General features: G+C 36.9%; 1 pseudogene; it reads right to left on the bottom strand.

The window, feature by feature from the left end:
• Positions 1 to 5,454: 5,454 nt before the first annotated feature.
• On the bottom strand, positions 5,455 to 5,894 carry LOC116886652 (annotated as a pseudogene).
• Between the last annotated feature and the right edge of the window lie 21,548 nt (positions 5,895 to 27,442).

Below are 27,442 nucleotides of genomic sequence, written 5' to 3'. Positions count from 1 at the left end.
TGAGCTTCATATGGTCTGTGAATGGGTATTCTAAGCTTTGGGGCTAATATCCACTTATCAGTGAGTTCATAATCATGTGTGTACTTTTGTGATTGGGAACACCTCACTCAGGATGATATTTTCTAGTTCCATCCACTTGCCTAAGAATTTCATGAAGTTGTTGTTTTTTCTGTATACATTTCTCTGTTAAAGGACATCTGGATTCTGCACAGCTCCTGGCTTTTATAAAGCTGCTATGAACAGAGTGGAGCATGTAACCTTGTTATATGTTGGAGCATCTTTTGGGTATATGCCCAGGAGTAGTAAAGCTAGGTCCTAAGGTAGCACTATGTCAAATTTTCTGAGCAACCACCAGACTGATTTCCAGAGTGGTTATACCAGCTTGTAATTCCACCAACAATGGAGGAGTGTTCCTATTTCTCCACATCCTTGCCAGCATCTGCTATCACCTGAGTTTTTGACCTTAGCCATTATGACTGGTGTGAGGTGCAATATCAGGATTGTTTTAATTTGCATTTCCCTGATGATTAATAATGTTGAACATTTCTTTAGGTGCCTCTCAGCCATTCAAGTTTCCTCAGATGAGAATTCTTTGTATAGCTCTGTACCTCATTTTTAATGGGATTATTTGAATCTCTGGAGTCTAACTCGAGTTTTTTTTGTGTATTAGATATTAGCCCTCTATTGGATATAGGATTGGTAAAGATCTATTCTCAATCTGTTGGCTGCCATTTTGTCTTATTAACAGTGTCCTTTGCCTTACAGAAACTTTGTCCATTCTTGATTTTAGAGCATAAGCCATTGATGTCCTGTTCAGAAAAATTTCCCTTGTGACTATGTGTGCAAGACTCTTCACCACATTTTTTTTATTACTTTCAGTGTGTTTGCTTTTATGTAGAGGTCTTTGAACAACTTGGACATAAGCTTTGTACAAGGAGATAAGAATAGATTGGTTTACATTCTTCTACATGCTGACCACCAGTCGAAACAGCACCATTTGTTGAAAATGTGATTTTTCCATTGGATGGCTTTAGCTCTTTTGTCAAAGATAAGTGATCATAGTGTGTGGGTTCATTTCTGGGTGTGGGTTCATTACAGGAACTTCCATGTGCCTGTCTCTGTACCAATACCATGCAGGTTTTTTGTTTTAATCACTATTGCTCTGTAATACACTTGAGGTCAGGGATGGTAATTCTCCCAGAAGTTCTTTGATTGTTGAAAATAGTTTTTGCTGTCCTGGGTTTTTTGTTATTTCAAATGAATCTTCAAATTGCTCTTTCTAACTCTATGAAGAATTAAGTTGGAATTTTGATGGTGATTGCACTTGAATATGTAGATTGCTTTTGGCAAGATGGTTGTTTTTACTACATTAATCCGACTAATCAATGAGCATGGGAGATCTTTCCATCTTCAGAGATCTTCAATTTCTTTCTTCAGAGACTTGAAGTTCTTGTAATACAGATCTTTGACTTGCTTTGTTAGAGTGACACCAAGGTATTTTATATTATTTGTGACTACTGTGAAAGGTATCGTTTCCCTAATTTCTTCTCAGCCTACTTATCCTTTGAGTAGAGGAAGACTACTGATTTGTTCGAGTTAACTTTATATCCAGCCACTTTGCTGAAGTTGTTTATCAGTTGTAGGACTTCTCTGGTGAAATTTTGGGGGTCACTTGAGTATACAATGATATCATCTGCAAATAGTGATATTTTGACTTCTTCTCTTTCAGTTTGTCTACCTTTCATCATTTTTGTTGTCTAATTTCTCTGGCTAGTACCATATGAAATAGGTAGGGAGAAAGTGGGTAGCCTTGTCTAGTCTCTGATTTTAATGGAATTGCTTCAAGTTTCTCTCCGTTTAGTTTGATGTTGGCTGCTGGTTTGCTGTATATTGCTCTTACTATATTTAGGCCTTGAATTGCTGATCTTTCCAAGACTTTTATCATGAAGAGGTGTTGAATTTCGTCAGATGCATTCTCAGCATGTAATGAAATGATTGTGTGCCTTTCTTTCTTTGAGTTTGTTTGTATAATGGATTACATTGATGGATTTCTGTATATTGAGCCATCCCTGCATCACTGGGATGAAACCTACTTGATCATGGTGAATGATCATTTTGATGTGTTCTTGAATTCAGATTACAAGGATCTTATTGAGTATTTTTGCATTGATATTTATAAGGAAAACTAGTCTGAAGTTTCTTTGTTGGGTCTTGGTGTGGATTAGGTATAAATGCAATTGTGACCTCATAGAAAGAATTGAGTTGTGTTCCTTCTGTTTCTATCTTGTGGAATAGTTTAAAGAGTATTGGTATTAGGTCTTCCTTGAAGGTCTCATAGACTAAACCCATTTGGTTCTGGACTTTTTTGTTTGGGAGACTGGTAATGACTGCTTCTATTTCTTTAGGGGTTATAGGACTGTTTGCATTGTTTATCTGATACTGATTTAAATTTGATACCTGGTATCTGTCTAGAAAATTGTTCATTTCATCAAGATTTTCCAGTTTTGTTGAGTATAGGTTTTTGTAGTAGGATCTGATAATTATTTCAATTTCCTCAGTTTCTGTTGTTATGTCTCCTTTTACATTTCTGATTTTGTTAATTTGGATACTGTCTCTATGCCTTCTGCTTAGTCTGGCTAAGGGTTTATCTATTTTGTTGATTTTCTCAAAGAACCAGCTCCTGGTTTTGTTGATTCTTTGTATAGTTCTTTGGTTTCTTCTTGGTTTCAGTTCTGAGTTTGATTATTTCCTGCCATCTACTTCTCTTCGATATACTGGCTTCTTTTTGTTCTAGAGCTTTTAGATGTACTATCAAGCTGTTTGTGTATGCTCTCTCAAGTACTTTTGGAAGTACTCAGAGCTATGAGTTTTCCTTTTATCACTGCTTTCATTGTATCCCATAAGTTTGAGTATATTGTGCCTTCATTTTCATTAAATTCTAAAAAGTCTTTCATTCCTTTCTTTATTTCTTCCTTGACCAAATTATCACTGAGTAGAGTTTTGTTCAGCTTCAATGTATATTTAGGCTTTCTGTTATTTTTGTTGTTATTAAAGACCAGTCTTAGTCCATGGTGATCTGATAGGATACATGATATTATGTCAATCTTCTTGTATCTGTTAAGGCCGGCTTTGTGACCAGTTATATGGTCAATTTTGGATAAGGTACCATGAAGTGCTGAGAAGAAGGTATATTCTTTTGTTTTAGGATGAAATATTCTATAGATATCTATTAAATCAATTTGGTTCATAACTTCTCTTACTCTGTATCTCTGTTTAGTTTCTGTTTCCATGACCTGTCCATTGATGAAAGTAGGGTGTTGAAGTCTCCCACTATTATTGTGTGTGCTGCAATGTATGCTTTGAGCTTTAATAAAGTTTCTTTTATGAATGTTGGTGCCTTTGCTTTGGGAGCATAGATGTTCAGAACTGAGAGAACATCTTGCTAGATTTTTTTCCTTTGACACGTATGAAGGTATCCTTCCTTATGTTTTTTGATAACATTTGGTTGAAAGTCAATTTTATTTGATATTACAATGGCTACTCCAACATGTTTCTTGTGACCTTTTCTTTGGAATTTTTTTCTGCCTTTTACTCTGAGGTAGTATGTGTCTTTGTCACTGAGGTATGGTTCCTGAATGCAGCCAAAATTCTGAGAACTGTTTAGAATCCAGTCTGTTAGTCTATGTCTTGTTATTGGGGAATTGAGTTCACTGATATTAAGAGATATTAAGGAATAGTGATTGTTGTTTCCTGTTACTTTATTGTTAGAGTTAGAATTATGTTGGTGTGGCTATCTTCTTTTGGGTTTTTTGAAAGATGATGAATTTCTTGCTTTTTCTAGGGTGTAATTTCCCTCCTTGTGTTAGACTTTTCCATCTAATATCCTTTGTAGGGATGGATTTGTGGAAAAATATTATGTAAATTTGGTTTTGTCATGAAATATCTTAGTTTCTCCATATATGGTAATTAAGAGTTTTGCTGGATATAGTAGCAGGGGCTGGCATTTGTGTTCTCTTGGGGTCTTTATGATATCTGTCCAGGATATTCTAGCTTTCATAGTCTCTTTTGGGAAGTCTGGTGTATTGCCTTATCTGGCCTCAGTGAGAGAGGATGTTCCTAGCCTTGCAGAGATTTGATTGCTATGGTGATGAATACCCGGGGAGAACCTCTCAGAAGAGTAAGGGATAGAGATAGAGAGAAGGGTTGTGGTAAGGGGTGACCAGTAGGTGAGCAGTGAGCAAGATGTAAGTTGAATAAGTAAATACATAAATACATTTTTAAAAATGAATGGAAAAATAAAACCCTATTTGAGTGTTGCCAAAAAAATCATATTGTTGATTTCTACTCTTATTCCATATTGCTCTTAAGAAATAAATAACATAATTTTCATTTTTCGAAAAATAAATAAATTTAACTATATTTTATTATCCTTGAGATATCAGGTAATCTGCTACTGATTGCTCACTTTTCATGCATAAAAACTCCAGTCCTAATTCCACTTAAGTATTTTAAATTATTCACACATAATTATAACTAACTCAGTGATAAAATTCATTTCTTGTATAGCTAAGACTACTGATAAGGCCTTTGTGTATTTTACTTTGTCAGAAGAAACTCTTATATATTATATCTATAATTCTGTCACTAGTAAGTGCTTACCTTTTAGTTCTCATTAAAGTCCAGACACTTTTCTTTTCTTTTTTCTGTTCTTCAAATATTAACACTAGTTTCCAAAGTGTACAGTTGCTAAAGGAAACTGAATACTTGAGCACCATTTTGAGAGCTGCCATGTCAGGCAGGAAGTACGCATAGCACACCTTCACTAGAATTCAATAGAATTCATGGAATTAGTGGATTGTTCAGCAGTTGTCAGAGTCATATACTATTGCTCACAGACCTGTATTTATTTAACAAGAACATTGGGTTATCAGATTTACTTCCACTTCAAGTGCAAATGCAAGAAACTGAACTTTTGAAAAATGGATTTGCCAGTTCTTAAAAAAACTAAATGGGTTAGTCATAGCTAGTATAACATTGACCAGAGTCAAATTTTTTCCCATTAAATATAATATACAATTCAATGAAGTAAATAAATAAAAATAAACTGGAAAGATTTTAGCTAATTCATATTGTTTTCTCCATGTTTATTCTTGTATCTTTTGTTCACATATTTGTGTTCCCTAAGTTAAAGATAATGTCATTATCTAAATAAATTTCTCTGTGGGTACATATGCTAGTGAAAGGCTTATCAGTGAATATTTCTGCATTTAACTTTGGGCTAATGTTTACATATTTAAATGATGCTCTATGAATATGAGATAATCTGCCAAGTCCTTATTTACATTTTAGAGCTTTGGTTACAACATTCTTTTTCTTACTGATAGTTTGACACATTGCCCACTTGTTATCTAGCACATTAACAAGTAATTATTTCTCCTTTTAGAAAGAATACACTTACAAACTTAACGGCTTTACCCCAACATATTTAGTTGTTTTCAGAACAATTGTGACATCAAAAACATTAGTGATGCAATCATGGTATAGTTCTCCCATCTTCCAGTATAGATTCCACGAGATGTAGTATGTAAGTGAAACTTATATGCGTTTTGCTAGACCACTGCACAGATCACAATGTATTTATAGGCGCTTCCCAATTTAACTAAATGTTTTAAAAATTGCTCCACTCTGTTTGTGATCCACTGGTTGATATTGTTTTGATTGTAGCTCTCACCTCCTAAGACTTCATCAACACACTTTTAAACTTTATTATGTGTTTCATCAGCACTGAAGATGACCTTGTCATAGGGCTGGCTTTGGCCACAGAATTTTTTAATTCTTATCATATGCCAAGAAATATGCCTTGTGTCAGTATTCCAATGAATGATACTGTACATGGCCTTCTAATTATGTTGTAGAGAAGGAGCTAGATGTTGATAAAAACAATTATATAAATCAATGCAAAACTGCTACTATCACAAAGAAGTAAACTTACCATTGTTATAACAGGCAATTTTGATTTCATCAGGTATAGGCAGTCTGGAAGCTAGGGAAGCAATGAAGATTCTTTTCAACAGAATGGTAGTTTGTTAAAGACTATTATTGGGAAAGGACATGGAAAAATGAGGGCATTAAACAGGAGAAGCTAGATTACAGAAAGTATATGCTATCCTATACATTGGGTTAGGTACTTTCTCTTTATTTCAAGAGAACCACTGATGTTTCTAGTAGTAACATTCAGCATGATGGGTGTTTCATGTTGAACAGGCCTGTGGCTCTTGTGTAGGACTGGGTGCAAAATGAATTTAAAATTTTAGCTAGCCTATATAAAAGACACAAATCCAGTTATTTTATTCACAAACCATAAGCTTGTATTGGGCAGGTTTGGAGCTATTTTAACCTATTTCCCAACTGTAAAGTCCATTGTTACTTGCTGTTTCTCCTGTATTGGTACTCATAAGATCCTTCTCCTCTCATGGCAGCCTCCTCCACCTCCATCTCCTTTCTTTCTCCTCTCCTTTTACCTTCATCCCCTTCACTCAATCCTTGAGCCTCACCTATCTCCCTCCACTGCCTAATCACAGGCTCTAGCCACTTAAATTGGGAAGCAATGTTTACATAGCAAAGAGAGAGAGAAAGAAGGAAAGAAAGAAAGAAAGAAAGGAAGGAAGGAAGGAAGAAAGAAAGAAAGAAAGAAAGAAAGAAAGAAAGAAAGAAAGAAAGAAAGGAAACCAGTAGGAATTATGTCATTCTAGAAGACCAGTGCCTTTATAATAAGAAAATAAATTCTGTAGGTAAGACTCAGAAAACGTAATTCAATTCTCTGTGTTAACAAGATTAGTTTAGGTATCAGAGCCTCAGGTCTGATCCTCATGGGAGCAGGGGTGGGGGGTGTCAATGATATACAAAATAGCTAGCTTGACATGAAGAGGAAGTAGAAACAGCCAAAGCATAGTACAGAGACTCAAAAATTATCAACTGGGTTGATAAGGGCTTCTGTGGGTCCCCAGAACTTTAAAACTAGTGGAAACTAGAACTCAGTTCTAATCCTTATTCTTTGATGCTGAGTGTGCTGAAAAACATCTGGCCAGAAAATCCAGGTAAGATGCAGAACAATCCTAGGGTAACATCTGGAGGCCCTGAACAAACATCTACAAGAACTAGAACACAGACAAGGATACAACTTAGAGGCACTAATAGCTCTAGGTGAGATGTGTGCTTGGTTGCGTCCATATTCTGAAGGGTTTTCAAAAGTAGGCCAGCAGATGGGAACTGCTTAAACGTGACTCACATGTTTAAGAGGCTACTGTATCTTTTTTTTTTTTCTTTTTCTTTTTTTTCGGAGCTGGGGACCAAACCCAGGGCCTTGTGCTTCCTAGGCAAGCGCTCTACCAACTGAGCTAAATCCCCAACCCGAGGCTACTGTATCTTAATCCTAAAGGCAGTGTGGTATTTTGGTGATATTATAGAACAAAATTCAAGTTTTACCCCACAATTTCATTTTCAATCATTCACTTAAGTATGAAAGTACTGTACCTATATGTCAGTGGCTCACATAATTCTGGGGAAATCATTCTGGCCCCAAGCCAAAAATGGTGTTTTTACTAATTAAAAAAAAAAAAACCTTATTGCATCAAAACTATAGTACAAGAGAATTCTGTGAATTCAACACCTTCATTGTTACAGACAAGATATCTAAACACTTTGCATAGGGCAATGTGATAGAAAATTTGAAAAGGTCAATAATTATGGCCACTGATCAGTATTTTTTTAAGTACCTGTCACAGTATGTCTTTTAAGAGGCCAAAAGAACTTTACTACTCACATTAGAGATGGTAAAATTTCTGTCTAAACAGAGAGAATTCTAAAATTAATTCCTCTCCTATTCATCTTCACTGTCTCAGCAGATAATATTGCCTTTTTATTTCTGCAGAGCAATATAAATACCTAGAAGTCATCCTTGCCCACTTGTTGTTACTGTCATGTCATTCCATACCAAACCATCAAGGATCTCACTCTCTAAAAAAACAACCCTTATATCTGTTAAGTTTCTAATCAATCAGTCTGAGCGGTACCATCTGTCCACATTAATTTTAAAATAGCCTTTAAACTTGACCCTTTAAACTTATTCATTCCTTTCTGTTATGTAAGCATTATCAGGTATCTACAATTATTTTTTTAATAAACCACCAATTTTATCTAATGACTCACCTTCAGTCCTGTTTTTGTAGCTTAGAGGTTGCCATTTTACCCAGTCCTGTTCCAAGAAAATTCAGAATACTCTCAAATGAGATTTCCAGAACTCCTCAGAGGTACAGATTTAATTTCATGCCTTTAGACTTTTGCCATTTTTCTTTTGCCTTTCTGTGATATAGCCATGATATCCAAAAGGTTAATAGATTTATTACACCAAGAGATAAAAACTACAGGCTAAGGTTACCATGTGGAAAACAAAAAGACCTGGGTCTTTCACATCACCACTGAGTCACTGTATCAGATGTAGGATATCCAGGTAATAGACAACAGAAGCTTAGCATAGAATACCTTACCAGCAAACTCAGAAAAGATAAAAAGTAAAAAAGAATTACCCTTTATCTTGAAAAGTCCTGTATGTCATGAGCTTTGTCTATTTATTGAACTCAACTCTTCTTCCTTTCTAACTTGACAAACTAATATTTGTGTTAGTAAAAAAGTAACTTTCTTCTTTATATTTCCAAAGGGAGGTGCGGTTCTATACCCATCATTCACCTTTCCACAGTCCTCATCTTAGTGCTAGCCATCCTCCTTAGGATGTTCATGGAGACCCAAGAGCAACAGAGAAACATTTAACAAGAAAGCATTTGTCAGGGTTGGGGATTTAGCTCAGTGGTAGAGCGCTTGCCCTATAAGCACAAAGGCCCTAAGGTTGGTCCCCAGCTCTGAAAAAAAAAAAAAAAAAGTATTTGTCACCACCTAATCTTCTGGGCCTTTTACTTCTACCCTTTCTCTTTCTCTGCCTCTAGTGATGTCCTACCCTAAATGTAGAATACTTTTATCTGATAACTTGCTTATTCAAATTTGAAACCTCTGATCTTAAAATTTGTCCAAAGAAAGCAAAAACTTCTATCCAGATAACTCTTAAACATTTGGAGGATTGCCTTTATCAATATGCCAAGACTATTTGTAACAGTTCTATCTCTGAGTTCTGTTGATTGCAATGATGAAAACTGTTCCTTCAGTATTTCTATGACTTACCAGTAATTTTATACATCTTTAAAATAAACTGGAAAGTCCATTATATTGCCTGGTGAATTGTAAGTCTTTATATATATTATCAAATTGTTTGATTCAAAGTACAAGCAAAGCCTGTAAGTCTTTGAGACAATATTGCCTGATATTTTTCTTCAGACCTCTTCTCAAATAACTCTTTTGCATACAAGACTTCTTAAATCAAAATAGAAAAGCATATCTGACCACAGTCAGTTTCTAGAACACTAGTTCTCAACCTTTCTTATGCTGTGACCCTTTAACACAGTTCCTCATATTGTGCGGAACTTTTTTGGGTGCTACTTCATAACTTTAATTTTGTTACTGCTATGAATCATAATGCAAATATTTTAGGAGATAGAGGTTTGCCAAAAGGGTATAACCCACAGATTGAGAACTACTGTCCTGGAGAACGGCCACACTTTCTTTTTCTGTCTATACAACTCTGCTCAACAATATAGCACTCAAAAATATATTAGTGATAAACAAGAATGGAATAAACCAGTCTACAATGTTCTTCTAATGGAGTAACAAATATTCTCAGTGACCCAACTATGAATTAGGATAAGTACAAGAGGAAGAGATGAACAGGTATGCAAACAGAATACAATAGGCTTCAATAGTATACCCAGGGTCAACCTATGCTTTAATTTCCTTCTAAAATATATTACCATTGATAACCTGTAATCTAAGCCACAAGGACATTCATGCACTAAATGCAATTTTAACACAAGAAAAACAGTAGATTAAATTTCTGCCTTTTTCTTCATTTTATTCAAATACCAGATCTTGAGGATTTTTTCACCCTATAGAGATATACTAACTTCTTTCAAATACAGAACTGGTGTTCTGTATCTATTCATTTTATTATTATCTGGCCTATATACCACCAAACTCACCATTTTAATTGAACAATTAGATATGAGTTGACAAATGTACCACCACCATGATGTTATTAATTTTCAATACCTTCCTAAGTTACCTTTTGTCCCTTTGCAATAAATCCCCATCTCCTGCCCTCTAGTCTTCACCAACCACTGGGCTGTTTTCTTATCATTACTGAATCATCTTTTCTAGAATTACATATACACAGAATTAGACAGTTGGTAATATTGTGTGCCTAACGTTTTTACATACCAGAATGCTTTTGAGTCTCATACATGTTGTTACATGCATCCACTTAGTGCTTAAGAGGTATTGCTTACGTGGACATATCACTATCAGTTTACTCATCCTTTGGTTGGAGCTATTTGAATAGGTGCATATGAGTATATCTAAGTGAACATGGGTTTTCACTTTCACTGGGTAAGTAGATGTTCCTGAAAATGCTAGGCTTCATATATGTATATTTATAATGTGTTCTTCCCAAACACTACAATATTGTAAGCATGTCTGCAATTTTGTAAAAACAGATGAATTAGATAGAGTACAGTGATAGAATTGCACAAAGATTACTTGCATACTGATTATACAGTTCTGTTACTTTTCTCTTTTATGTTTATGTTTTAAGATTATTTCTACATAGAGCTACTGAATCAGTCTCAAAATATTTTCAGTCATCCCCTTTATTGTGTATTAGCACCATGCAGTAAACAACATATATTCTCAAGTATAAAATTCGATAAATGTTCACAGCTGTAGATACTTAATAACATATGTAGATACTTTAAGCAAGATGATGAACATATCTATTGGCTAAAATTCTCTTCACATCACTAGATAATGCTCTCATTGTGCCTCCATGCAATAGGATGGTATTAATTGATTTATTTTCATAGCTACAGATTAATTTTCATTTTCTAGAGTTTTGTGTCAATGAAATCACATTTACATTTATATTTCTGAATAACACATACTTATTTTAAAATGCAACCATGTTGAGTATATCAATATTTGTTTCTGAAGACCAGCATAGTGGCTCACACCTGCACTCTAGACCATAAGAGGCTAAGACAGGAAGACTGTCATGAGTTCTAGGCCAACATGAGCTATATAGTAAATGATTTTGAAGGCAGCTTGAACTATAGGGTAAAGCTCTGATTTCTTTTTTTAAAGGTATTTCATTATTAACAAATATTTCCTTGTAAAAATATACTACAGTTTGTTCACTAACACAAATACTACAGCTTGTTTACTAATCCATCTACTTAGCTTTGGTTATTCCAACTTGAGTTACATTGTAAACAATGAAAGCTGTACAATTCATCTTGGTTGGAGAATAGAGAAAGAATGAGACCAAGTTCCCTTTTTGAGGTCAGGCCCTTGATGAGCAAAAATCTGTCATAAGGCCCCATCTATTAAGTTTTTCTACTGATGATACTTACTTGAAAACCAAATCTTTAACTCATGTGCCCTTGGAGAACATTTCATTTCATGCTATAACAACCATGTACATAAGGGTTCATTTCTTGATATTTTTGGTAAGGATCTGTTTGTAGCATAATCACCGTATCTTTATTACTATATATTTATCATTGATCTGTGAAATTTTGTTAAGTCGTTCTGTTTTATTTTTATTTCTTTACTAATTTATGAAAGAAAACAATTGAAACTTTCAATGAAATTATGTTGAATTTATTTGAGGAGAATTAAAATCTACTGCTTTGAATCTTTTCATCTATGAACATAATAAATCTCCATTTATATAATGATTCTTTACATTATCCCCTGATGCTTTAAAGATGCCATCTGATGCCCAGTCCTCTCCCACACCCTTCTCCTTACACCTGATTCCCATCCCTGTTCCCCTCTCACCCCCTCTCCCACCAAGTTCCCTCCCTCCATCTATCTCTGATAACTATTTTGTTTCCCCTTCAGAGTAGAGTTCATGCATCCTCTCTTGGACACTCCTTATTACTTAGTCTGTGAATTATAGGATGGTTACCCTATACTCCATCACTAGTGTCCACTTATAAATGAGTATATACCATGCATGTCAGGGTTTCCTCACTCAGGATGATATTTTCTGGTTCCATTCATTTGCCTGCAAAATTCATGCTTTTGTTTTTAAAAGCTGAGTAGTATTCCGTTGTATAGATGTACACTTTCTCTGTCCATTCTTCAGTTGAAGGACATCTAGGTTGTTTACAGTTTCTGGTTATTATGAATAAAGCTGCTATGAATATAGCCAAGAAGGTGTACTTGTGATAAAGTAGGGCATCTTTGGAGTATAAGCCAGGAGTGGTATGTGGATTGATGTCTGTATGCAGGTGAGGCCAGGCACAAGATAAGGCAAGGCCTGTAATTGGGCAGTGAAAAAGAAAGGCTGGAACAGAGGTTTTGAAAGGCAGGAGAAAGAGGAGAGGGAAAGGGAAAGAGAACATAGAGGAGAAGGATGACCCACCCCTGTAGCTATGAAAATCTTATAAGGGATATATTATTACAGGACAATTTGTCTTATCTAGTTGGGCAGTTTATATCAATATCAATTGGCTCTGAGTTTATTGTGTGGACATTTTGTGGGGTGAGAATTTACTGATATAAATCTGATTGATAAATTACAAGCTCTAGAGTTTTGATTTTGCCAGGTTACTGGGAATCGTGACTATGGGGTTAGCATGGAAGCAACTGCTGAGGGAACTTAGCAAATAGGGTGAAGAGGTTTAGAGAGCTCTGGGCCAAAGAGTCTGCCAAGACAGAAACAGCCCGCTAGTGCCATGTGGCCCACCAGTGCCAGTGCTAGTGTGGCATGGTATTTCTCATTTAATATTTACTTTAACAGTGGTATAACTGGGTCTTGCAGTGGGACTAGTCCCAATTTTCTGAGAAATTGCCAATTTGATTTCCAAAGTATTTGTACCAGTTTGCATTCCAACCAGCAATAGCAGGAGTGCTCCCCTTGCTCCTCAGCCTTGCCAGCATGTGATGGCACTTCAGTTTTTGCCCATAGATATCATGACTTGTGTAAGATGGAATCTCAAGATCCTTTTAATGTGCACTTCCCTGATGACTAAGAACTTTGCACATTTCTTTAAGTGTTTCTTGGTGAGATTCCTTTGTTGAAAATTCTCGGTTTAGCTCTGTATCTCATTTTTTTTAATTTGGTTACTTGGTTTGTTGGTTTCTAATTTCTTGAGTTCTTATATTTTAGATATTAGTTCTCTGTGGGATGTAGAGTTGGTAACAATCTTTTCCCATTTTGTAGGCTGCCATTTTGTCCAATTGATGGTGTCATTAGACTTGCAAAAGCTTTTCAGTTTCATGAGGTCCCAGGTATTAACTATTGGTCTTACTGCCTGAGCCTTTGGTATTCTGTTCAGGAATTAATCTCCTGTACCAATAAGTTGAAGGCAAGTCCCCAATTTCTCTTCTATTAGATCTGCTATGTGTGGTTTTATGTAACCACAAGGGAATTCCTGTTGAGGAAGGGGGACACATAAACCCACCCACAAAATCTTTACCCCTAAATTTGTCTAGCTAACAAGACAAAGACGGAAGAAAGATTGAGAAAATGGACAACCAATGAGTTGCCCAGGTTCAAGCACATCCCATGTAAGATAATCAATCCATGACACTATTAATGATACTCTGTTATGCTTGCTGACAGCAGCCTAGTATAACTGTCTCCTGAGAGGCTTCCCCAAGTAGCTCTTGGAAAAAGATGCAGAGACCCACACTGAAACATCAGGCTGGGCTTGGGAAATCTCACAGAAAAGTGGGGGAAGGGTTTTTTCCAGCTTCTGGCTATTATAAATAAGGCTGCTATGAACATAGTGGGGCATGTGTCCTTGTTATATGTTGAAGCATCTTTTTGGTATATGCACAGGAGTGGTATAGCTGGGTCATAAGGTAGCACTATGTTCAATTAAGGAATAGTGATTATTGTTTCCTTTTATTTCTGTTGTTAGAGGTGGAATTATATTTGTGTGGCTATCTTCTGTTAGTTTTGTTGCAAACATTACTTTCTTGCTTTTTCTAGGATATAGTTTCCCTCCTTCTATTGGAGTTTTCCATGTATTATCCTTTGTGGGGCTGGAATTGAGGAAGGATATTGTATAAATTTGGTTTTGTCTTGGAATATCTTGGTTTCTCCATCTATGGTAATTGAGAGTTTTGCTGGCTATAGTAGCCTAGACTGGCATTTGTGTTCTTAACGGTCTATATTACATTTATCCAGGATCATCTTGTATGAGGCAACCAATCACAAAAGAACACACATGGTATGCACTCACTGATAATGGGCTACAAATCCAAATGCCTGGAATATCCAAGATACAACTTAGAGACCACAAGAAGCTCAAGAAGAAGGAAGACCAAAATGTGCTTCAGTCATTCTTAGAAGGAGGAAAAAGAATGCTCACAGGAGGAAATATGAGACAAAGTGTGGAGCAGAGACTGAAGGAAAGACCATCCAGAGATTGCTCCACCTGTGGATCCATCCCATATATAGCCACCAAACCCAGACAATATTGCAGAAGGCAAGAAGTACATGTTGACAGGGACTTGATATTGCTGTCTCCTGAGAGGCTCTGCCAGAGTCTTACTGAAAAAAAGGAGGATGGTTGCAGCTAAGCATTGGACTGAATAAGGGGTCCACAATGGAGGAATTAGAGTAAAGACTGAAGGAGCTGAAAGGATATGCAACCCTATAAGAAGAACAACAATATCGACCAACCAGATCTCCAAGATCTCCCAGAGATGAACCACCATCCCAAGAGTACACAGGGATGGACTTATGAAATCCAGTTGCATATGTTGCAGAGAATGGCCTGGTCGGGCATCATTAGGAGGGGAGTCCCTTGGTCCTGTCACGACTCAATGCCCCACTGTAAGGGGATGTCAGGGCAGGGAGGTAGGAGGGGTTGGGGGAGTACCCTTATAGAAGCATGGGAAGATAGCAGGTTTCTGGAAGGGAAACCAGGAAAGGTGATAACATTTGAAATGTAAATATAAAGATATCTAATAAAAACATTAAAAATATAAAATAAAAACATAAATGATAAATAAGATGTCATTTGAATGTATTTTGAAATATTTATTACTAAGTATTTCTTTTTTATGATATTTGAAATGGTGTTTTTTTCCTTTTCAATTTCTGATTTCTGGTTCGTACTAAGAAGGACAGTTGTTTGTTGCTTATTTTTGAAAAGTAAGCTGTGTTGCTAGCACTCTCCATTCAATGGCATAGCCAGAAGCAGTAAAGTTGTGAACAGCCAAGCCTACCAATAACTATTGCTATCTGTGGCTTTCTTTAAATGTCCTTATCATCTGGAGAAAGTTCCACTTTTCATTTCTAAGACTGGGTGTAAGGATTTGTTAAATACAATTTTCATGTCTATTAAGATAGTCTTAAGGTTTTTATTTTTATCCTATGGATGCAGTCAGGTATACTGACTGACTTTTTAAAATATCAAGCACACCTTTCATTTCTGGCATAAAGTTTGCTGGTGTGGAGTGTGCATACATGAGCACATCTGTGAGTGGACTTGTTCATGCAGCTGTTGAAACCTAAGACCGGTGTCATCTGTCTTCCTCTGTGGTTCTGATTTTTGACTGAGTCTCTCAATGAAACTTAAGCTGTCCGTTGGATGGTCAGCAGGACCTTGGGATCTTCTTGACTCTGGCTCCTAGTATATGCAAATATACATGGATTCTGGGGATCCAAACTCAAGTCCTCACTATTGCACAGCAAACGTTCATTGGCTGAGTCATCACCCCAGACCTCTATATTTTCAACTTCATGGGCAATTCATTAATTTGATTCTGTTTCTTCTATTTTTGACTTTGATAAGGGAGATTGAGAGTGAGAAGGGTTTGCCTATTTTTCTATATGTCATGTTGGTTAGTTTCTATACCTATGTCTTCAAACTCATCAATCTTTGTTTCTACAGATTCTAATCTTTTGATTCCACACAGTATTTTTTTTATCTCAGTCATTTCATTTTTATGTACAAATTTGAGTCATTTTTATCTTTCATATTTCCAAATAGCTAGGAATTTTATGCTCATAGTATTTTAATCATAAGATTAATGCTAATCTTTAGTGTTTCTTTAGTTCTCTTTTCTTTAGTTCTTAGCTTTCTGGTTTTGTTTGTTTTTGTTGTTTGTTGTTTTTGAGACAGGGTCTTCTTCGAACTTTAGGTAGACATGAAACTTGTAATATTCCTGCCTCCCTCCACTGAGCACCAGAACTACTAGCTTGAGCTACCAAGGCCATCTTTCCGAGTCAGTTTTAGTAACTGACTTTCTCATTCTAAGACTGAAATTTCCTGTTTCTATGTATGCCTAGAAATATTTAAATAGATGAAAAATATTAAGTTTTTTCTTAGATGCTTTGTTTTTCTATTTCTTTAAGAAAATATAACATTGTTCTAGATGAAGTATAATTTCTAGAAAATTCCTATATGTTTTTTAGGCAAGAATAGAACAATCTCTAATCTGAGTCAGGAGTCAGAAAACTAAAACCATGAACCAAATACAGATCACAAACTATTTCTTTATAGTGCCCAAGAACTAAGTATGACTGTAGTTTTGAGACAGAGACAGAGACAGACAGAGAGAGGGAGGGAGAGAGAAGAAAAACAGGAAGGTGAAGAGAATCATAAAGCCATATGTTACACATAAAATCCTAAAATATTCATCATCTGGTCCTTTGAACAGAAAGCTTGTTGACCTCTACTCAGGGTGACATTACTCTACTCTTAAGGCCTGCTGTTTACTCAGTGTCACTTGAGAACTGGAAAGCTGACTGTGCTGGCTAGTAGAAGTAAGGACAGTTCTTATATTATGCCATACACAGGTTGTCTCCAACTAGTCCTTTCCAGACTATTTTAATCATGTGCATGTTTTATTGGTATTCAATTTAAACAGGAGGGAGCTATGGCCACTTCTGATTTTTTCTGTGTTGCTGTTCATATACACTCTGTTCTTCAAACGTAAACATTTTTTGTCATTTCTGACTATGAGCTACATCTCAACTCAAGAGAGGCTCATGGATCACCCATCCTAGGACTGCAGCCTAGGACTTCTCTCAACATGATAAACTGGGCAACCACTACAAGCTCAGTATGTTTCTTTATCCTTGAGGAATGGGTGTTGTACATGCTTTGGTGTCCAGCATCAGAAAAACAGTTTCACGGTTTTGTTTATTATTCTATTCTTTCAGGTTTTGGTTGTCCTTTATTAAAGAATATTCAGAAGTAGCAAGAGAAATTTTAAAGAAAGGAAAAAATAAGCACAACCACCAGTTTATCATTTTGAAAGACCCCCGGAGCGGGGAGACCCTCACTCAAGTCTCAGGATGATGCGACCCCCCCAAGAACTCACGTGAGACCATCCTTGTTGTAATAAACATGAGGTTTATTGATAGGAACCAGTGCACTGGGGTCCCACGCAGGGGCAGTGAAGTTCAACCTCCAGCAACTAAGACAAGGGGAATTTAAAGGAAGAAACCTCAACCCCAGCAGGTAGGGAGGGCATCATTGGAAAATGTCGAGAATACCAGTGAAAAAATTACAAGGAGGAGCTTCCTGTTTCTCAAGATTGTTTACTTTATGGTCCATCAGCTCCTGGAAGAAGCTTCCTGCTTCTCAAGATTATTCTCTTAAGATTTTAATCTAACTTTATGGTCTGCTAGTACAGGTAGAGGGCAGGGTCTGGAATTTGAGGTATTTAGGGCTTTTTTAAACTTCTTACTTCTTAGCTGCATTTTTTATTCTTTCTCTTTTAAACTACTCTTACTGCATATCATTGTTTTCCCTTAATTCTGCAGTTAAAAACCACGGAAATCTGTTAACTTCAGAAAAATAAACAGTAACTTTTCTCTGTAATGCCCACTTTTAATTTTTTTGCTTGTGTTATTAGCCTTATTTCCTCTGAATTCTTTTGATTGTCATAAAATTTGATTTTTAAAGACATTCATTCTAGAATTAATGCTTTAGTTCAGAGGTAGAGCTACCATTAGAAGGCTCTGGTCTTGATCTTCAATACAGCATTAAAAAAATAAAATAACAAGAAAGAAAGCAAATGTTCTAGTGCAATATAAATTTAAGTTATTAATGTTTTGTGAAATTTTTAATGAAGGTTATGATGGGGAGAAAGGTTGAAAGCACTGTTAGGCAGAAATACTAGTACTGTTGTTAAAATCTAAAAAGATTTTCAAAGATACAAATTAACAGAGTCTGGATTAGAATTCCAGAGTTAGCCATATGGTCAGTAAACCTTATGTCAACACCAAATGTAAGTTTACTATAGCTCATTCTTACAGATAAAGATGTTCCTAGCTCTGCTTCTTGAGTGACAGAATCGTGATACTGTCAATTTGGGTCACCCCAATATCTTCATATAATTTTACAAGATGTAGTATGTTCTTCAGCTATGTTTAGAAACTATCTGAATATTCTTTTTGGGGGGAAGGTGTGTGTGTGTGTGTGTTTTAAAATACATTTATTGTATGTCCGGCCCATGAAAATTTGAATGGCTGTCTTGTAGGTCTCAGAGAATCAGGTCATCGGACTTGGCGCTGTGTATCTTCACTCGCTGAGCCATGGCACTGGGCCTTAGAACCAGTGGGAAAGTGGCAGCAGTGGGATCCGGAAGTAGTACACTCAAAGTGTGGAGGGTGTAGGCCTCAGTTGCCATGGTTCCCGATACCTCCCAGATCACGTGATTCCGGGCAACTTGGCGCTGTCCACTGTGATCTCGGCCCACGTGGTTCCAGGACTGAAAATGGCTGCTGCATTTGTTTAGGCAACACCTACCATCTGGGGCTGAGGCCGGTGTATGGATTCGATCCGTGGATGGGCGGCAAGGGGACCTCCTTGCCAGGACACACCTCAGGAAAAGGCATTTTAGTAACGCACAATGCTAGGGCTCACCCAGACCTGGCCTTGGAGTCGGGCTACCGCCAACTTTTTCTCCATCACGGGGTCCGGAGCTGATCCAGAAAGCCCAGAGTCTTTATGGTTTCTTGAACTAGCCCCACAATCTGAAGACGGTGAGTTGGGATTGCGCTGAAGTGAGAGGTCCCCAGGCTCGATCTCCTGACAGCTTTGTGGTGGGCTCTCCCAAGGATCCTATCTAAATATTCTTGATCCTCTACAGAACTCCACCCAGTTGACCTCAGTCTTGCTATTTTCTTATCTCGGTGACCAAACGACAAGTACTTTCCAGGGAATAAAGTTTTGGTTTGGTTCCTGGCTGCAGAGGTGGCATTCCATGATGGGAGGGAGGATTTAGTAGGACAGAGGAGTTCACAATATAACAGGCAAGGAAGAAAGAAAAAAAAAAAGAGGACACAAGAAAGTGCCGAGGCAAACAACCGTCCACACATGCTGCCAGTGAACTCCTTCTTCCAAGTGACACACCGCCCATTTTACCACCTGACAGTACTGCTGTATCACCCATCGTTCAAGGGGTGAATCACTGAAGTCCTAGTCCTCATGATCTAGGTATCAGTGGGAAAATTCAGAAGTGTGCCTCATTCATCCAGGCAGCTTATTCCAGTCAAGTTGACAATCAAAATTAACTATTACAACTTTTTAGCCCGATTGTTTTTCTAAGTCATTCAACCTAGACCTAAATGAATAAAGTTCTTCCTTTTTGCCAGCATTAACCTTTGCCTATACCATAACGGCCACTGCATCCACCATCAATGAAACAAGCAGCATAAAGCTATATCCTGAGGTTGATTTACAGTATCAATAAATTTGCTATCTCTGGGGGACTCCTGACTACAAAATCATTAACTAATTAAATTGAAGGGTAAAGGAACAAAAGACTTCGTAATTTAGGTCACAGTAAAACCAGCAGTGGTAAGAAAAGTGGCAGTTCATGAAATATTTCACCAGAAAAAAATATCCGTAGGTCCTTAGTTATGCAGATTAAATAGCATTGGACCCTTTAATGTTATGAGCTTGTATTTCCTTACTATAAAATATTTATTTCCAAAAGCAACTCATCAAAATGTAAATAATTAAAATTTTATATGAAAGATTTATTTTAAAATAGTTCCATTGCTTATCAAGTAAAAAGGCATTTCTTCATTTAGAAAATTCTGAAGGCCATGTTTTTAAAATGTTAATTCAGAAGCAAAATCAAATCTTTTAAGTATGTGCATCAATTTGTGCCCATTACAATCTCTGGGCATAAAATATCTGAATAAAAAAGCTTTGTTCATGATTCAATGCATCATAAGATCTTAGAGAGACACCATATATTATCTGGTAAAAATTATAAATACAATTTTCATGAGAAAATCCATAAAAATCTAATCCCATATTCACAATTGAGAGACAAAACATAAGTAAACTAATATATTTAAAGGGTAGACTTGGAACTCTAATTACTTTAAAATTTAGTACAAAGTGAGTCAATTCCTTAAGAATTTTTATATTAAAACAGCTGGTATGTTCTAATGAAGCAGAACATTGCACAGCTAGGGTAACTGCAGCCCTACTGTGAGCACTGTATAGAATTGTATTTTCTCACACTGGTAGAAGTCAAGAAAAATCTTTTCAACATATATCAGGATGACTACTAGCTTCCTTGCTAGAAGCTGCCAAATTTTTCTGTTTTTGTTTTTTTCTCAAAATATTTTAGTGATGTGAAGAAACTTTTCGAAAAACAAACATATCTCAGAATTACTTATGCTGTGTCATTATAGCCCATACAAATAAAAAAGAAAGAACAGAATAAATGTGCAGACGTGCTAAATAAAACAACCTTGCAAAACAGTTCCTCATTACCATAATCTCCAACAGTTACCTAGAACATCTATGTTTTCAGGAAACATTCTTTTAAAATCATGTATGAATTTCTAGGGTCAAATAAAGGCCTGTTTGATTTATTAGCTCTGCCTACTTATTATGCCTTCACTTCAATCCCAGCACCAGATAAACCAGACAGGATACTGGATGCCAGTAATCCTAGAACTTAGGAGACAGAGGCAAGAGAAACAGAAGTTTATGATCATCCCTGACACCTACCTAAGGCCAACCTGAGCTATATGAGACTCTATCCAATAGACACATCTAAGGAGGTGAGAATGAATTCAATTACAAATAAGATTATTATTTCTTATGTACATATTTCAAAGTCTTCCATCATCTCACCAAGGAAAAGAAAATATAAGAAGTTCCATTATCTACACACTTTTTGTCTCATCTCCATTTAGATCTAGCTTTTGATATCAACCAATGTCCAGATTGTGCATTGTCTCTCTCATACATGTATGTGTTCTTCTGCTTGAAATGATCTTTCTTCCATTTTAGTTTTAGAACTCAGCTGAAGGATCATATTCTAGGCAGGACTTTTTCTGATATGACCAACCCTGGTTGCTAAGTCTCTGCAGTCCAAAACTCTTTAAACAGAATTTGACTATGTCATGTATCATCTTAGCATAATAATTCACATGTTAGTTCCAATTACATGGGAATGCTGAGAGATACAACTATATTTTCTGAATGTCTCAAAGCCTTTCTATGGCAAGTGCTTCAAGGCAGCTACAGGGTTCTTATTTTTGTTTGTTTGGGTGGTTGGTTGGTTGATTGGTTACTTGGTTGGTTGGTTTTGTTTTTTCTTTAATAGCAAACAGGAAAAGGAAAGGTGGAAGAATGAAGTGCATTTGGGAAAAGAAGACGTTTGAAGTGTGAGAAACAGTCATGGCTAGTTTTAAGTATAACAATCAGAAGAGAGAAAAACAAAGCAAGATTAAAGATAATCTGTGAGACTCAAAAATTTGCCCACCTAGGAAGAAAGTGTGAAAGTTGATGATATCAAAATAAAAGTCATTCTTGCCAGATCTACACAAAATTAGAGTCCAGAAATAGTTAAAGCAGAACACCCGTGTGAGATGATATTTTCTCAGAGACTTTCTATAAAACAGAACTCCCTTCATGCTCTGTTTACCCCATGGGTGTCCTGGCACATATGTACAACTTCCTGCACTGTAGCAAACCAGATACCATGCTGTAGACATCTAGCCAGCATCTACATCACCTTCCATTAGTAGCAAGCTTAGTAGTAAACTGAGACATCAGGTCTTATATAAATTCTTCCAGTTTTGCCTTTAAAAGTACCTCCATGCCTTCTTTATGTACCAGTCAGGTTAACAATACCTAAACTGCTTCAGAGTTTCTTCTACAGAGGGAAGAGGAGAACTTGAAGCCTACAGAACAGGCAAACAAAAAGACTTAGAGGAGTGACAATGGGAAAGAAAGGGTGAGGAAGAAGGCACGACTCAGGAAGACAAGAAAAGTTTAACTGACTAATCACAAGGAGAAACAGAGAGGGAACAAGAAGTGACCATGACTCAGAACTTTCCAGGCTAACTTAACTGGAAAATTCCTATGGTAAACAACAGAAAGGAATAGGCATTGAAGAAGATGGAAGACCCTGAGAGGCCTGCCCTTCTCAGGGCAGTGGAGGTAGTTGGAGAAGGAATTAATCTGTGGAAAAGGGGAGAGGGGGAGGAATTAGAGGAGTGGAGGGAGGGGAAGTTGCAGGCAGGATATATTGAATGAGAGAAGAATAAAAAAAACGAAAAAATGATGAAAGAAATTAACCTTAAAATAGAAAGCTAGCAATATCCAGCACAAAGAATTAAAGTGGCAATAACATTATTAATAGTATGTAATTTATAATTGTATCTATAAATAATCTTGGTGATCATTATTGCTATTTTACTTCCAAAAGAATATGAAAGACACGGAGAAAGGTCAACAAACTGAGACGATATGACATTCAAAAGGCATAGGTTCAAAGAAATGCTCCCCAGAGTTTTCTATGAGCTCCCCAAGGTCTTTCTGAAGTAGAAGTAGGAACTTACAACATAGGCAGGAGGTGAGAAATGCAGATGAGTGCTAACAAATGTGATTGAGAAGGAAGACCTGGGATGGAAAACAATGGATAAAAATGAATTTCTAACTGGATTATGTACCTTGTAGAGTTTGCAATATAAGAGTCATAAATAAAGCAGGGGAAGCTGCCTCCAATGCTGTTGCTTCCTTTACAAATGTGTCACAAGGTGATACATTGCAGGTTCCCATAAATAAGAAAATACAGGGAAACTTATCCTGGTGTGGCACAGGCCTTCAATTGTAGACTCAACTCCAAATATCTATTTCTCAGCCACAAGATTTGAGGGCAAAGGAAAGGATAGTGCAAAATATGTACCACCTTACTGAAGATCATAAATGTTACAGGTCTACCATATTTGATGATAATGTTTCCCTTTATAGTTAATATTTTAACAACTTTTTTTAAAAAATTAAAGCTAAAGATGTGGCTGAATAAAGAATAATTGCCTAGCATACACAAGGCCCTTGGTTACATTCCTAAGAACCTCAAAACAGTCTATGTGACATATTTAATAAAATCTTTAGTAATAACACCCATCAAACCATCTATATTAAATAGTGTTCAATTATAAAAAGGCCACATGACATGCAACAGACCTGATATTCAGCATTTGCCAACTTAGCTCCTGAAAGAATTCACACTCTTAAAGTTAGCACAATTCCAAATGAAATTAGAACAAAGAGTAGCAATCTGAAGCACACACAGCTTACTGATGACTGCACCAGTTCATAAGCAGGGGGAGCTTGAAACCTGCCCTTCAGCTCATAATAATAGCCTGCCAAGGGCTTCTAAAGCACAAGGAAAGATGGGGGAGTGAATTTGCGATCTGAGGAGGAGATACTGTATATTTGGAAAATTCCATTTAAATAACCCAGTTGTAACAAATTCCCTTCCCAGATCCCTATTCTAGAAGATTGAAAAGCGGTAATTACAATGGGTGGGCTGAAAAGCCAACTAAACACAGATTGGCAGATAAGCCTACCAGAAGAGGCATCCCCTGCATTGCATTATTCCAACAATAATGTCTTTATTTACATAGCAGAGTGGGTATATTGTGCTCAGCAATGCTTTTCAGTAAGTAGAAACATACTGCTAAAAGAATAGCCCACCACCAAAAAGAGCTTCTAATTAAAGATACAAAACCAGTGACAATTTTTTCTGTAATTCCCACAGAAAACAGTGCATTGGCTTTCTCCACAAGTCTTCTAAATCAAAACCACAGCAACTTAACATGTGCCATCCCATATGGGCAGGCTGATTCTCAGAAAAAGGCCAGGGACTTAGAAATCATAGCTCTTGCATCAGATATTAAGAAAAAGTGGACATGGAATGGCTTCGAATCAAGGAAAATTTTCAAAACTTATAGAACCAGTTTCACAAAGCCTGTGCCTTTTTGTAACATGAGCATTCTTGGAAATTCTCTGGTTTTTTTACATTCCCAAAATGTAAAACTCCCTAGTTAAGAATGGCCAGATTAAGAATGTTTGAATTGTATTTGAGCTTTTGTATCACTCTAAAGTGGAGAGAATTCTTAAACCATGTTTCTGTTATGAGCAGCTGATGATAGTTATGGATCTACTAATCTGCCACTGATTTCAAACATAAACAGAAGCAACTGAAAGGTATCTATGTGCTACTGAAACCTCAGGTGTGAAATAGACCCTTTACAGTGAACTGTGGACCTTTGCATGGGTCTCAGACTTCTCAAATGCAGAATTGCTGAAGGCAGGAGATAGAAAGAAGTTACTGAGACTTGGGGGCTGGAAACCTGGAAGAGAACTCTTGTCCTTGACTCAAATCAGGAAATGACCTTTACTCTGTCCTAGCCAAAGGACAAAAACTGCTGGTAGGGGTAGCTCCAATTTCTAAATGACACTTCTACCTTGAGGCTAGGTGAATATGGAAAGGAAGTTGCTGGGCAGGCACCAAGCTCTAGATCATCTGGAGATGGATCTTTGGATTTTCATGGAACAAACAAGTTGTATCTATTCCCCAATTTCAACCTATTTCCTCAATGATTTTAGACCCTTAATTCTTGCTGGGGGTTGATAATGGAGGCCTTATAGAACATCAAAGATGGCTATCAGAGCTCTGCTTATGTCTAATAAAGAGACATCATTTCCTCCTGGTCAAAAGAATCCAATTTACTTTTGGCCCTAGGTAGAGACAGGACATTGTAGCTTACTACCAAAAATCTACAACAATCTATACTATTGTCTTCTCCTTAAGAGTTAACCTCAATGGGTTTGTCAATCATCCAGCAAGAGAATACTCCTTAAAGAAGATTGGAAAAACCATTCTAAAGAGATGGGTAAGTAAATGAGCTCCTTCATGAAACAAGCTCATGTCTCGGTGCAGTTGCTTTGGGGAGACATTAGAATCCTAAACCTCACAGTGATTGAGAGAAAACACCTAACATGTCTGCCTGCCTCCAGAAGCCATAATCAGAAAACTGAGCACCACATGTCTTGTGCAGACTTTGCTTGGGAATTAAACACTGGACCCAAAAATAAAATAATTCTGATGAACCGTTGCTTTCCAAACCTTTGGTTTCATTTTATTAGGAAGACCAAATAAATGCCAATGCTATTGGCACTGGTAAGAGTTGAAGCTATATGTGGGCGTTGCTTTTCGTCTTTATTAGTCTTTGTTGTTTCTATATGTTTTTCTGAATCTCAATCCTCTTTTATAAATTCCATAACTGTGGAAATACAAAACTACAGGAAAGAACATAAAATGTGTAGGTCTTATATTAGGTGGAGAGACAGCTCAGGTTGGAGGTCTCCATCAATTCCTTCTTCCCACCCTCTGCTCTCAGAGAAAACTCTGGAAAGTAGGAAGGAAGACTTGTGGAAACCGGTGGGGTCAAGGACAGCGAGAGAAAAACAGCAAGGCCCATGGAAACTCACAGAGACTGAAGCAGCAATCACAGACTACATGGGTCTGCCTTAGGTCTTCTACAAATATATTGTAGTTGTTTAGCTTGGGGTTTTTGTAGGACTTCTAATAGTGGGAGTAGGGATGTCTGACTCATTTGTCTGTTCTTGGAACCCTTTTCCTCCTATTTGGTTGCCTCACCAAGCCTTAATATACGTTTTTGTGCCTGGCTTTATTGTATCTTGTTGTGCTGTGTTCATCTGATGTCCCCTGGGAGGCCTATAGCTTCCCCCAGCACACATCTTATCAGGATGTGTTGCATAGACAGAGTTGGAAAAATGGAACCTAGAGGTGGTGGATTAAGAGCTCCAAAACTCAGGTCTTTTGGTGACAGAGAACTAATAAATGTACTGTTTTTGTGGTTCACAGTTAACTAGAAAGTTTAGCGAGTGAGAGTGAGCAGTCAGCTCCCTCTGGATGTGCAGCTTATTTTATACACATCGCAACACACATTGCCGCTCCTCATACTAGTAAAAGCTGCACTGTTACAGGCTTGGCACATTAGCTCCCAGGATGGAGCATTAGCCTGGCTCATACAAGACTCTGGGCTAAATCTCCAGTACTGAACCCACAAACAGTACCAGGCTGCTCCTACAGTGAGCTACTATCCATGTGGTATACCATGGGTCCTTGGAAACTCATGCAAATGCCTTTTCACAAATTGATTAATGCTTGGGGATCCAACATGAAACATGGCCTCAGTAGCACACAATTATTAGAAACAAAGCATCAAATATAAATCCCTTTCGAAGAAGTAAAAGATGGTAAATTCTCTGTAGACTGAAAAGTGCTCATATCAAGCCATTTTCGGAGGAAAGGATGAGGTTAAATTGTCAGGAAAACAAACAAACAAAAAACAAAACCCAGAGAACTGCTGGAAGACGACCCAGAAGGAGGGTCTGTGAGCACTGAAAACCGGTTTCCTTGGTCTAGAATTTCATCCAGCTTTATCCCTATCTTCTATGGTTTTGGAGGTCACCTTGTCACAGTGGGAGGCAGTTTTCCAACCATTGTGAGTAGAATGATTTTACCTGGTTGCAGGAGGGAGGCAGCCTCTTCAATAATCTCTCATTGTCTAAACTAGCAAGATAGCTAGATAGCTATAAATAAAGAGTCTGCCCTTATTCTTCAGCCCACATACTCATTTTCAACTTATACCTCATAATCTTGACACATTTCATTTGGTTTTAAGTTCTTTTTATTTCTCTTTAGCATTAGTTAATTTTTTAATTGCCAGGAAAGGTTCTTGAAAACTATTAGAGGGTATTATGATATGGAACTATTAAGCTTGAACATATATACTGACTTTCAGATATTTTTGAAACCTGTCATAAAGTCTTAACTTTTTTAAATACTCCACTACTTTCATGAATCTTCTATAAAAGCCCCTCATCACAGCCATTTAGAAAGAAATATGACATTAAAAGGAGGTAAATTTTCCAAGCATTGTACTGTGATTTAGTTG

Source organism: Rattus rattus, chromosome 17 (genome assembly GCF_011064425.1).
Source record: "Rattus rattus isolate New Zealand chromosome 17, Rrattus_CSIRO_v1, whole genome shotgun sequence".
NCBI classification, from domain to species: Eukaryota; Metazoa; Chordata; class Mammalia; order Rodentia; family Muridae; genus Rattus; species Rattus rattus.
This window is presented reverse-complemented; position numbering and strand designations above follow the sequence as displayed.